Source organism: Thermobia domestica, chromosome 13, assembly GCF_964235325.1.
Source record: "Thermobia domestica chromosome 13, izTheDome1.hap1.1, whole genome shotgun sequence".
In the NCBI taxonomy this organism is placed as follows: Eukaryota; Metazoa; Arthropoda; class Insecta; order Zygentoma; family Lepismatidae; genus Thermobia; species Thermobia domestica.
Genome location: NC_137466.1, coordinates 25621044 through 25634175, shown reverse-complemented (window position 1 = coordinate 25634175; position 13132 = coordinate 25621044). Strand labels below are relative to the sequence as shown.

Sequence of the window (13132 nt, the reverse complement as noted above, 5' to 3'; positions counted from 1 at the left end):
TATTAGGGCTAAGTACCACAGGCGACTTCCCAAAATTGGCGTAGATTGAGAATATTCCGTGACTTTTTTTTTTTAAAAAAGCAAACATTTTTTTTTCACTTGATTTAAAAGAATTCTTAAGACGTTCTGGCATGTTATTACTTTGGCGCATGCTCAGATTATTGCGTACAGATTGACAATATGCCTGTATATGATGTGTATGGAACGATAATGTGCTATCTTGTTATTTGTAGTTATTTCTTCACGAAATTAATTCGTAATGCCTTAAAAATTGTTTCTCATTGTAGGAGTTGCATTCACGAGTGCAGCTTCACTTTACGAGGACTTTCTTTAAGGGTCTTCACTTCAGCGAAATGAAACTACCGCCAATTTTAGTTTTTCTATAATATCTTCAAAACTAATAAAAATATTCGAAAAGCAGAAACGTAGTGAACTAGACAATACAATTTGCATGTGATACTTTTACTACAATTCCCTATCTGTTTTTGGTATGCCGCTATTTATATAACCCACAAAAACTGTTAAATCTATCTACAGTTGCAAATCGAAAGCAGATAGATGAGTTGTGATATCGGTATCACACACAAAATCGTATTGTTTAGTTTACTACGTTTCTACTTTTCGGGTATTTTTATTTATTTTGAGGATATTACTGAAAAACTCTAAAATTAGCGGTAGTTTAATTACGCAGTAGTGAAGACCTCTAAGGTGTAACTACACATCGAACGAATATCATTTAAAAAGAGACTGCAGAAAAAGCATCTTACGATAGGTGGCCATTAAAAGCGAGGATGATATTTAACCGGTTCAGAGCAGGAGCACAGCATGGGACCCACAAGTTAGCACAGGGTTTTGTTCGCAAGAGGCAGAGGCATCAATAGCTGAAGGTGAGAGCCAAAATGAGGATAGCGAAAAACATTTGATGTTGCATAAAATCAAAATAGGTTAGAGTGCGTAATATTTTCGCATTTCTAAATATAAATTAACAGTTTCATACACTGAAAAATTCCTCGGGAATTTAATATCCTACAGAACCCTCGTTAATATGTACTCTCTCATTTTAACTGTAAAACCTAACATTTGGTAACTGTTTAGTAATGGGGGCCAATACTATCGAAGACTGAAAACAATGTGCCCTGCGAGACGTGCCCTTTACTCGCTAACGTTCGCTCGGCAATACTGTGTGAATTAAATGTTATTAAGCTAATCTAACCGAATGTTAATAGAAAATCGCAAAAAAGTCAATTAAAAACCTGGCCCCCCCAAAGCTAAACAATAGCCAAACATTTTTATGACGGACTATTTATTCTTAATCAGTGCCCCAAACTTACAAAAGTTACTCGAAAATTAACTGAATTAGAAGAAATTTAAGCATCGGACTAATAAATAGAATGTAGATTCATACGTATTTACTGAACAAGAAAGGAACCATGAAAATAAGATTTATTTGGGAATAGCAATAAAGGAGGGAAATGAGACAGAAGTAACTGTGAATAATCATTCCATTCATTTCTACAACCTTATTCATTATAGTTACACCAGCAGGTGCCACCATAAAACTCACGTACATTACATATACGTTCATGTGACCTAATAACTGAATCAAGAAATATAAACAACTGAGCAATGATATTCACCTTTATATTTGATCGTTTATAATGGGTGCGAAAGTTTTACCCATCTTATTTGACCAAATTATCGTCAAAGAAAAGTTTGATACAATATTTGATGGAAAAGTTTGACGATGTATAAATGGGCTTTAGGTGTAAGACCCTTAACACTGAGCTCTTTTGTGATAAAAATGAACCTCAAAACTGCAAAAAGACTTGAAAAATCAAGTTAATGTAAAGCAATTCCAAAATACCCTGCTTTTCGCTGCTTTTTTGGTGACGGAACGGGCAATGTGCTGCAACACAAAAATCGTTAGGCCAAAACAACTGAATTAATTCTGGCTTTCCTGAACATAGCATTCTCTTCCTATGTATAAATATGGTACAAAAAGCTTATCATACTTTCATTAATAATAAAAGTAGAGACAATTTTCTACATTATTGTGCACAAAAAGCTAAATCCAAAAAAATAATACAAAGTATAAGAAGACAAAGTTGGCAAAATTTTTGTAACCAACTTTCTGATAGGTCTTCGTTGCATCATATCTGGAATTTCTGGAGAAAATATACAAAAAATATGTCAAATACGAATACTACTCTATACCTAAGTCAATTAAATTGGATAGATGATTTCCATCAAAACCTATCACCACCTTTTGTTAACAATTCAAGGCTTTTATTACAGAAACAATTACTAGGTAACAAAAATCCTGTTTTAGATAAAAACTTTACAATAAGAGAATTAGAACTTGTACTCAAAAATATCACAAAAAATACTTCACCTGGGTTAGATGGTCTAACATACCCTCACTTCAAAAATTTAACAGAAAAAGGTCTCAAATTATTATTGACAATATTTGGAACACCAACGTCATACCTCTAGAATGGAAAAAAGTATTAATCATCCCGATTCCAAAAGCAAAACTACCAATTGGTAAAGTAGATAATTATCGTCCAATTTCACTCCTCTCTTGTGCATATAAGATTTTCGAGGGGCTTATACTTAATCGCCTGAATTGGTATTTAGAATATAATCAAATTCTGCATAATAATATAACAGGGTTTCGCAAAAATACTTCAACCTATGATGCATTGGCCCCAGTAATTCTAGATATTCATCATGCATTTTATTCTTCTAGCAGTTAGCATAGATTTACAGAAAGCTTATGATTCTGTAATTTTAGATATACTTATTAATAAGCTATATGAGTTAAATATACCGAGTAAAATTATAAGGATAATACATAATACTTTAATTGATAGAAAAATATATATCAAAATTGGTAATACTTATAATGAGGCACGTACTACATCGATAGGGCTACTACAAGGTAGTAAATTAAGTCCTATACTTTTTAATATATACATTAATGATCTAATTAAATTAAACAAGGGAGCAATACAACTAGTATCATTTGCGGATGACATCCTAATCACAACTACGACTTCAAACCTGGAAATTGGTAAAGAAAGAATAGAAAACTTTCTTAATTCATTAATTTCTTGGACACAGCTTAATGGTTTTGAAGTAAATTGGGAAAAATCCAAATTCATAATTTTTACTAGACGAAAATTGGTATCGACAATAACAATTAATATTGAAAATCACAAATTATCGAACGAATCTTATATTAAATATTTAGGATTATTTTTAGATAAAAAATTAAATTGGAACCAACATCTAAGATATCGTACACAGCAAGCAGAGAAATTTACAAAATTATTTCAATGTATAACAGCTAAGAAATATGGTATCAATCCTTTCAGTTTATCAAATGTTTTAAAACATACAGTAATGGCTAAGTTTACTTATGGAGGAATATTTTATCCTAATAATCTCAAACAATTCTATAATCGAGTAGAAAGTATACTTTATGATCTACAAAAAATCATTTTTTCACAACCAAGATTTTGCCCTAAACAAGCACTTTTAGCAGAAACCAATACAATTCCATTAACAATATTAGTACAACGAGCGGCAGAAAGGTTTATTTTAACAAGATTTGGTCGATCCTCTTCATTAATAATTAATAAGTTACAACAAATAGAAGAGTTATTTAATAGGAATAAAAAGATACCATACATCAATAATAGACTATGGATTTATATAGCATATACTGGACTTAAATACATACAACCATTTATCCATAAGGTACCCCTTCTTCCTTGCTTCACATGGCAATATACTATCAATTTAGTAAATATAAATGTCACGATTCCGAATTTTATAAAAATTGAAAATTCGGAATTACGTAATAAAGTATATAAACATATTTGGGAAGAAGAAATTCAAAAATTACGCACCGACACTGTTTTAATTTATACAGATGCATCAAAATACCCAGATTCTTCAGTGGGCGCTGCAATATTCATATCATCTAATAATCTTACTCTTAAATATAAATTACCATCATCTTTATCAATTTTTGAAGCAGAAGCTTTTGCTATTCGTCAGGCATTATTATATATTTTAAAACATAAAATATATGTATCATGTATATGTACTGATTCACTTAGTGTCCTTCAAACACTGCAAAATACATACTGGAATGCAAAAGTTACTTGGACAATTTTAAATATAAAACATCTTTACAAAACACTTCAAAACAAGAATTACACTGTACAGTTTTACTTTATGCCTTCCCACATTGGTCTAAAATATGGCGATCTTATTGACAATGCAGCTAAGTCTGCAACTAGAATTGGAAAACCATATTATATAAAAATTCCTTATAGAAGTTACCTTTATATTATAGATACACATTTTTCAACATTAGTAAAACAATGGCAACAAAATAATAAATTATTACCTGGAAATACTTATTGGGAAACCATCGAACATCATTCCCATAAACCCAGGGAATTCATAAAACATTGGGCAAGAAAGGAAATCATTGCATATTATAGAATACTATTAGGTACAGCACTTACTCCAATTAAATTATTCCAAATTAGAAAAAAGGAGACTTATCACTGTTGGTGTGATAAGGGTATAGGTACCCTAGATCATTTATTATTTGAATGTACTTACTTACAAAAGCAAAGATCTACATTTTTTCAAAAATTAAATTATCATATCGGAATGGGACCATATAATTACAAATATATTATAGCAACATATAATTGGAAAGCAATTCGAAGCATGATACAATTTATTCTCCTTAATGGTATAAATATTTAAAAAAAATTGGAAAACAATAAATTAGTTAAATATAAGAAGGAATATTTAAAAAAATCTTGAAAAAAATCAAAATAAATATATACATATATATAAATATAAACACAAAAAAAGGTATAGAACAAGTTTGAAGAAAGAAAAAAAATTGCTTGATATATTCCTTCCATTGAAGAAGATAAAAACTTAAGTCGAAATATTCAATAGAGATCACCTAACGAATTTAGCATTTGGAGCCTACTGAGACTACATTCAAGTCGGAGGCGAGAAAAAAAACCCCGTTAATAGTGATGAAGAAAGAAAGAAAGAAAGCATTCTCTTCCAAACCATAAAGAACGACATAGTGTTCGTTACAAAAAAGTGTACACAGTATTTTTAAAAAAATGTTTTTTACCTTATCATGCATAACTATAAATAATACCTTTTTATACTACGAGAATAAATTCCATTGTACATCATAGTCAGTCTAAAGCGGTATTTTTTAAAATTGTTTACTACTAGATGAAAACTATATCTATTTAGGTTAGCGGGAAATTTTGCATCACATCGGGAAATTTTGTGGCTTTGGACGGGAATTTTGCTGTTAAAAGACTGGCATCACTGATCCATAATGGAAGTTCGTGATTCTATGTCATGAAAGAACGATAAGCCCTATGTTTTGGGGGAAGAAATGGCAAAAGAAAACCACATCTTGGATTCAGATACGGAATATATATAATCGATTATTTTGCTAGTACTGCGTTGTAACATATGAGTTAGAATTATAGGTAATAAGCTTCATAAAAATACGATTTTCCTAAGACGTCCAGGATTATTACTCTGGTGCATGCTCAAATAATTGTGTACAGATTGATGTGTCTGCAAATTGATTAAAGTTCGAAACGATTACGTACTATTCTAATACCTGTTCTTCTATCACATCCAATTATTTCATCACGAAATTCATTCGTAGTACCTTAGATATCGCTTCTTAAGGTACGAATTTTATTCACGGGTGCAGATTCACTTTACGAAAACTTCCCCTTAAGGCTACAAATTAGCGCTTGGGCGTGTGAAAAAAACGAAACGACTTGGGTTCCTGTAAATATGGAAAATTTCGTGATGATAAAATTACGGGTAAAATTACTTTACAGGTAAAATTAAATACGTTGCATGAAAAGATATAAGGAACAAATTTCTGCAGGCGACAGAAATAGTAATATAGCTGTTGAGTGACTAGTAAAATTATTACAAATGCTTTACGAGGGATAAATTAAGTGAGTGTACGTTAAAGATAACTGTTTTAGATGCTATTTTCCATCGGCGTTGTATTTCTGTACAGTGTACGGAAGCTGTATTTTATGTTTACAAGTCAAGCATTACTATTATGAAACCATGACTGTTGTCTACCAGACCAAAATCTTCTTCTTTTTACTACCCTTGCTCACGCATGTACTCACCGTCGCTGACGCGCCTTCATACCTCGCATAATGCCACAAGCTTCGACCTTCCCTAAATGTTAGAAATTCCTGCTGTTCATTGCCTACCTAGCACAGGTTGGTTTGTGTTTTTTGCATTGTCTTTTTTTTTATTACACACCCGGATGCCTTATTTACAAATAGTAAACGAATTGTAATTTTTCAATATTTATTTTTGGTGGCACCCTTGAGTCTGATCTACGCCAAGTAGGTATCTTTTAGGATGGAGTGAAAAAAAATTTTAATCGAAATGTGAATTTGGATAGGGGGCAAAAGTTGCATAGTACTTTACCATAGAAAATTTCAGTTCTCCAAAATTATTTTTAGCTGGGGCGCAAGGGGCCTTAAATTTGCGATTTTGTAAATCAATTTCCTTGTCAAATATTCGCTGGAAGTAATACTGCTAGTGGTATTGTAGCTGGAGGCCAAAAGATGCACCCCGTATTAGTACATAACAATAAGAATTTTTAATTCTCTAAAATTAGTTTTAGCCGGGGCGTAATGGCCCTGAAATTTGGGAATAATAAGACGAAAAGTGGTCAAAAATATGCGTTTTGCTAGTTTGACATAAAGGAGCTTTCTGCTATTTAGTATCTGTCTTTTTCTGATATCCTATAATGAACTTGTTGCTAGTATAATAGTTTGTTTGGTGGGTGGAGATAAGAGGGTACAGAACGAAATCAGGGCGCGCGCTCGTGCAACTGTATGGCAGCCTGACGGTTGTTATCAGCGTGTTATAGGAGTGCATGGGACACACGTCTGCTTAGTGGCCGTGTTGTTTCGATAATGATCTGATCAGTTTTGTACTTTAATTGTTACTGGTGGGTTCATTATCTACTACTGTGTTAGTGCCTGACATCTGGTGTTTTTGTTTCGTGCTATAAAGAAGAATAAAGATGGCAAAATCAGAGATGTCTTGTAGTGCCAAAGATCTCGGAATGGAGAACGCTTCCAATTTAAGAATAACGTTATAGCATATTATTTGTTTATGCGTCAGCAGCTGAAGCTAGGCAAAAGCAAAGAACCAGCAGAGAATATGATTTCTAGAAAGGTACCAGAAAAGGTGCAATACTTTTGGAAACGTGCTTGAATTTCTGTTGTTTCGCTCCGCCCAGGCCCGCATTTATGTATAATGCGCCTCTGTGCTCTAGATAATCCCCCCCCCCCCCCGACTCACAAACATGTGTCAAATGCAAGATGCGTCTTGCGACCTTGCTGGTATAAGTTATAAATATTAAAGGAAAAATTAAATATTACTCAGTTTAATAATTTTTATAAGGTAGATATCCAGGCCTGGAGTACATTAATTCACTGGTATATACAGTATTTATTCATATTTATTTATTATTAATGGTGTATAGTAATAGTTCTAAGTTTGTTATATATATATATATATATATATATATATATATATATATATATACACATTAGAGAATTATTCCCCATTCTTTTTTACAGTTAGCTAGCTTCTATCGTTGATTTTTTATTACATGCTTGTTTTTTGCCTTTTAGAAGCCTGTCGTAGAAGGCTAGCAGAGAATCCCATTGTATTCTGTTTCCTTTGCTTGGAATTTTCCATTCGAGTTGTTGGGGCTAAAAATTTTCAAAGGAAATTTTCTTTTAGCAGGCCAAAACACACAAAAAGGCAGCCTCCATTATCCTTCGTTGCTGTACGTTGTAGGAATCCTTGAGTATAGGATCTCGGCCAGCCAGTCCGCTGGACTATTAGTGAATGTGCAGTTTAGAGAGAATCCTCTCTAGTTAGTTACTGTATGTAGTCAGATTAGAGATTTTGTTACAATACAAATGTCCGCTAAAAAAATTGGGCTTTGGCCGTAAGTCAGTTTATCATCATAGGGAATTAGGATTTAAGTTTATTTTGTAGAAGTTTGATTCTACACGTATAACAGAGGTTACTTGGGTCATTTATTGGTTGATTAGAATGGAAGTATTTAAGCTTTCTATGGGGTCTTTGTCGAAGGTGGGAGACGTCTAAAAGACTTAGGTATTGGTTCCGTCCTAGTGGTGGAGGACTATTTGAATCCAAATGCGTTTGGGTTCGATCCCCTGTGTATGTATTTATTAGCAGAATTAGGTGTTGTGAATGATTAGAAATTTTCTCTCTGCAACTTTCATGCAGGAATGTGCAAGAGTGAATGTTGACCTAATTCCTCATTCCTTGAGTGCAAGGAAGTTCAGTCAGAACCGTGGAGTGAAAGCTGACAACCTATCCAAGACCAACCTATCCTATATGTATAATTTGGATAGATTCCTTATTGTAGACTTTAATTTAGAGTCTCAGAATCAGGAATAGGCTAGACTGTGTCCTGTGAGTCAATGTCCGGTCTTTGAATTGTAAGGGGTGCGGGCCAGAGTTAAGTGATTACTGTCACCCGTATTTCTACAGGTCCCTTCTTAGAGAGATTTTGAATAATTAACGAATTAGAAAAATTAGAAGTTAGCGTAAATTCTTCCTAGAGATAGAGCAGATTGTGGTAAATGAGATTTTTTTTTTTTTTTGTAATTTCAAATTTATTTTATTTGGAAGAAAAATAATAGTATAATTTCTGGAGGGAAGTGAAGGTTATTCAGTAACTTCATTTCAAGTGGGAGCTGAGCCAAATATCTAATAGATATTTAATTTTAGTTGTATAGCTTCGAGCTGTAGAGAGTTCTGTCAATACAGATCAGAGAGAAATAACGTATTTACCGTACAGACGTTCGGACACACGGACAGCTAAGTCAGATTTTTTTCTTCCACAAATAAGGAAACAAGCGTGATTTCGCAAACATAACAGATCTTGTTGGGAAGCAGTTTAAGTATTACAAGTTATAAAATTTACAACGTACTTTTAAATGACCTAATTCTCTAAATGTTTATTATGATGTGATATTAGATAGATGGACCATAATAGATAGAAACATGTAATATGACCTGTTCCAGGTCCCTAGGTCACACCTGAGCTGAGGTATGGCGATTCAAAGTCCCCATAGAAATAACATGATGACACTTTTAAAATAATCGAAAACGACAAGTATTAGTGTTGAATTCATAGTTTTTGTGGTCGCCAAGATGAATAGTGACAGCTTTAATCCAACTCAACGTCAAGGTTATAATCCAATTCTTACTCCACTCCCCAGGGAGGGGGTGGCGAGATTTTAAAAGTAATCCACAACGACAGATATTAGTTTTGAATTCAGTTTTCGCGATTGCTGAGTTTAACAGTATCAGTTTTCATCAGTAGCGGCTCGTAGTCTGTACAAGCACCAGTTGCAATGTTGCAATATCAAAGGTATGTAGGTACGCGCAAGTGTCCCCCCCCCCCCAGCATTCTTGAGTCTTATCCAAAAAATATTCAGGAAATATGAAGAGGAAAGTATTTTAAACTCTATTTGTATGTTATTGATTAAATTATTTCTCTAATATTGATTTAATATATAAGCTATTTCCTTTTTTTCAAACAACCACTATCAATGTATCATCATCAAACGCATTTCATTCCCATCCAAAGATGGACTTTTATATACTATTTATATACAAAACCTCTACACTCATGTTATTGAACACGAGATAAATCGAATATATAGTAGGCTATGTGCTGTAAGCCATAAATGATGGCGTTAATCCGAAAAGAAGAAGAAAAGCAAGAAAATTGCATGCACACAGTTAAACAAAATTATTTAATTATATAAACTATGCATTATTTTAGAATGGAAGATCTTTCTTCCATCTTTTGGGCTTCAAATTTTTCTATTACTTTATTGAAATCTGAAATGCTGCTCGCCAAGTTTCTCTGAATAGAAAGCATCGCTACCACAAATATTTTCCGCTTTATTTTCTTTAGGGTCCAGAAACACCTCTCTCCTCCGACAGTATGCATTTTGTTAGCATTTCTTTGTATAAATATACGGTACAAAAAGTCCATTTTCAGAAACCACGTATTTTCTCTGTAAAGAAGCATGAAATCTAAGATGTTTTCCTTCAAAAATGAAAAAAAATAAAATAAAATAAAGTAGTTTAACATTCCAGCAAATTAGGCTAAAGAAGACAGATGAGTATTGGAAGTGAATTATTTGATATTAATTTATGCTCTCCGCCGGAAATCGAACACAGAATCATGTGCACGAAAGACACATAGCTAGGAATTAGACCAGTAGTAAGACATTTTCTTCTTCGAGACTCGATCGATCCCCCCAGAATAGGATTTTTAAAAAAATAAATCTTATCCCAAGAATTTTCACCTTTGTATTATAAATGTTAAATAAAATCTATTGACTTCGAACGACCGCCCCCAAACTTTCAGCCTGGATCCGTCCCTGCTACCACCAGACTTATATTTGTTCTTTGCGAGTTTATGTTTTGTGAATAACTTCTTTCTTCCAAGCGTCTGTATCTCGCTCACCCTGCTAGCGCTGCTAAGCGGAGGAATTCGTAACTATTACAGAAGCTGACCAGTTGCGGACGAAAGGCAACCGCCTGAGTCCAATACGGGAAGATAGGAGCGATGCAAGAATAAATCCACTTCCCCATGTTAAGAGATAGGAGCTCGCTGCCATATGCTCAATGTTACTGCTTCCAGTGGCAACGTTCGCTGCCACCGGAAATGTAAATCTCTCTCTTTCTTTCCGTTTTTTTTTTGATTGACTTTTTTCAGAAATGCATCAATACTGTTTTGCGCTCAAGAGCAGAGGTTTATTTTTTACTGATACACTACTTTAATACTTAAAAATAATTTTAGTATTTAAAAAATATCCAGTTGCACAACCATGCAACATATAGTACCAGCCGCCACTGGTTTTCATGATGCTCAAGTTCATCCTCATCCCTTGGGTTGGAGTGGGAGAAGACTGAAAATTATCAGGGAAGCTAGCTAATTAGTAACTACTGTAATTATAGCGAATTATTAACATATTTTTTGGGGCTTACACGGGACTCTGAGGGTTGCTAGTTTTAAATATTACTTTATTTTGAATCTTCCCAAACAAAATCCAAAATTTTGCCGCCCACTAAATTCTGCCGCCATGTGCTCGAGCACAGAGTAGCATTTACTTAAATACGAGCCTGGCTCTGCCGTATATCAATAATGATCAACAGTTACCACATTAAACCGAAAAAATATTTTTAAAATTGCCAGAAAGAGGGAACATGAAAGAACAAATAAATTACAAGAATTGAAGGAACAGGGCAATAAACTGTTTGATATAGCAACTTGCAAGTGTTTAGATTTCACGGTGTGTCCTTGTGACAGGACACTTAGTTTCATAAATTAGAAAGAGTATTTTTATCAAACCAAAAGACAAGTAGAAAAATGGTGGTATTGATGTCACTTGGTAGAAATTAAAGAAATGAGACGAAAGCCGAAAAAGCGATCTTGCGGTGAAGCTTTCAACCAATCCAGTGCTAGTTACATTATTGAATCTTCAGACTCCTCGTCATCTTTGGAAACAAGAAAGGAAGGAAATAAAGACCACGCTGAAACTGGAGGACTAGATCCTGATTTTAGTCGGAAGTATCCTTTGAAGAAGACAAGAAAGCAATTACAGATTGGATGCACGCAAGTGAGAAAATTCCTTCAACAGTAGCAAAAGTGAAGCAGAAAATCGGCGTGAGTGGAAGAAAACTTGCAGCAATTGCTACTACAGTTTTGGAAGATTATAATATCGTGAGTCACGAGCAGCCGTAAAACATAATTGACAGAAGTAAAATACAAAGAGAGATTGCGAAAAATCGTAAAAGTGTAAGAATTAAAGTGATTGTTACTAAAGTGAAACCTCGTACCATTTACTTTGATGTGGACAAAGATCCTCGTGATGTCAGGCTCCGGAAGTCATAAGGATATGAATATGAAAGAATATTATTGTGCCCTTGAAGAACCGGGTAAGAAATTTTTCAACCATGCCTCTTTGACCGAATCAGCATCAGCAAAGAATATTGCTAGTTCCATCTTCCACGAATTACAAGAAAGTAATGTGAACCTATCAGATATGGTAGCTATCGGCTGCGATAGCAGTAATACTAAAGTTGGGTCAAAAGGATGGTTAATTAGAGTGCTCTAAAACCATTTAGGGAGGCCCTTGCAGTGGTGTATATGTTTTATTTCATTTTATAGAACTACCACTTCGTCATTTACTAAAAGAAATAGATAATGTAACTACTGGTAGTTTGTTTAGTCCTATTGGTAGATCATTGGTGAATTGTGAAACAGATTCATTGTGCGGCTTCGAAAAGATTTCTTCAGCATTCCTAAATGTGCGTGATCTCAGTTATGATCAAAGGTACTTGTATGAAATATGTCAATCTGTCATAAGAGGAGATTGATAAAAACCTAGCAAGTAAGAAACCTGGGAAACTTGCACATGCTTGCTAGTTAACACTGGTTTGCAGACTTTTGCGTCTATATATATCAACGCCAAATCCTTCAGAGGAGCTCAAAACTCTTGCAAAGTTTATGGTAAAAGTATATGCATCAGTGTGGTTCAACATCAAACTGAAACCTCTTGTCAAATAGGGAGCTAAACATTTTTTCTTGACCAAAAGACTTTCGCGATATTGGCGAGAACCGTACAAGACTTGTGTCAATAAAAAATATTATATTTTTTCTTAATGCATAAGCTACAATAATAGATATATTTAGTTTTATAAACTTTAAAACAGCAAACAGTAAAAATTAAACATAATTGTGCTACTATATACACCGACAATTGTAAAAACGAAGGGTAACACATAATGATTAATAAGTGTTTCAGTCCTCTATACTTAGATTTTGCCATAATCCCAATCACACACTAATTAACAAAAATATCATTTTATACTGTATCCGTCTTTCAAGTAGTAATTGTTAACATTCAAAAAATGTTTATATTTATTTTAGATAAAAAAATTCATCCAG

At 33.6% G+C, this 13132-nt stretch overlaps 1 protein-coding gene across 1 annotated transcript in view; it reads left to right on the top strand.

The window, feature by feature from the left end:
- The first annotated feature begins 5135 nt into the window (after window positions 1-5135).
- The window catches only part of LOC145668053 (uncharacterized), a 73107-nt gene continuing 65110 nt past the window's right edge, over window positions 5136-13132 (top strand). Inside the window, exon 1 of the mRNA XM_081735538.1 lies at window positions 5136-5552. The gene's annotated coding sequence lies outside the window, so the exon portion shown is untranslated. The remainder of the gene's footprint in view (window positions 5553-13132) is intronic.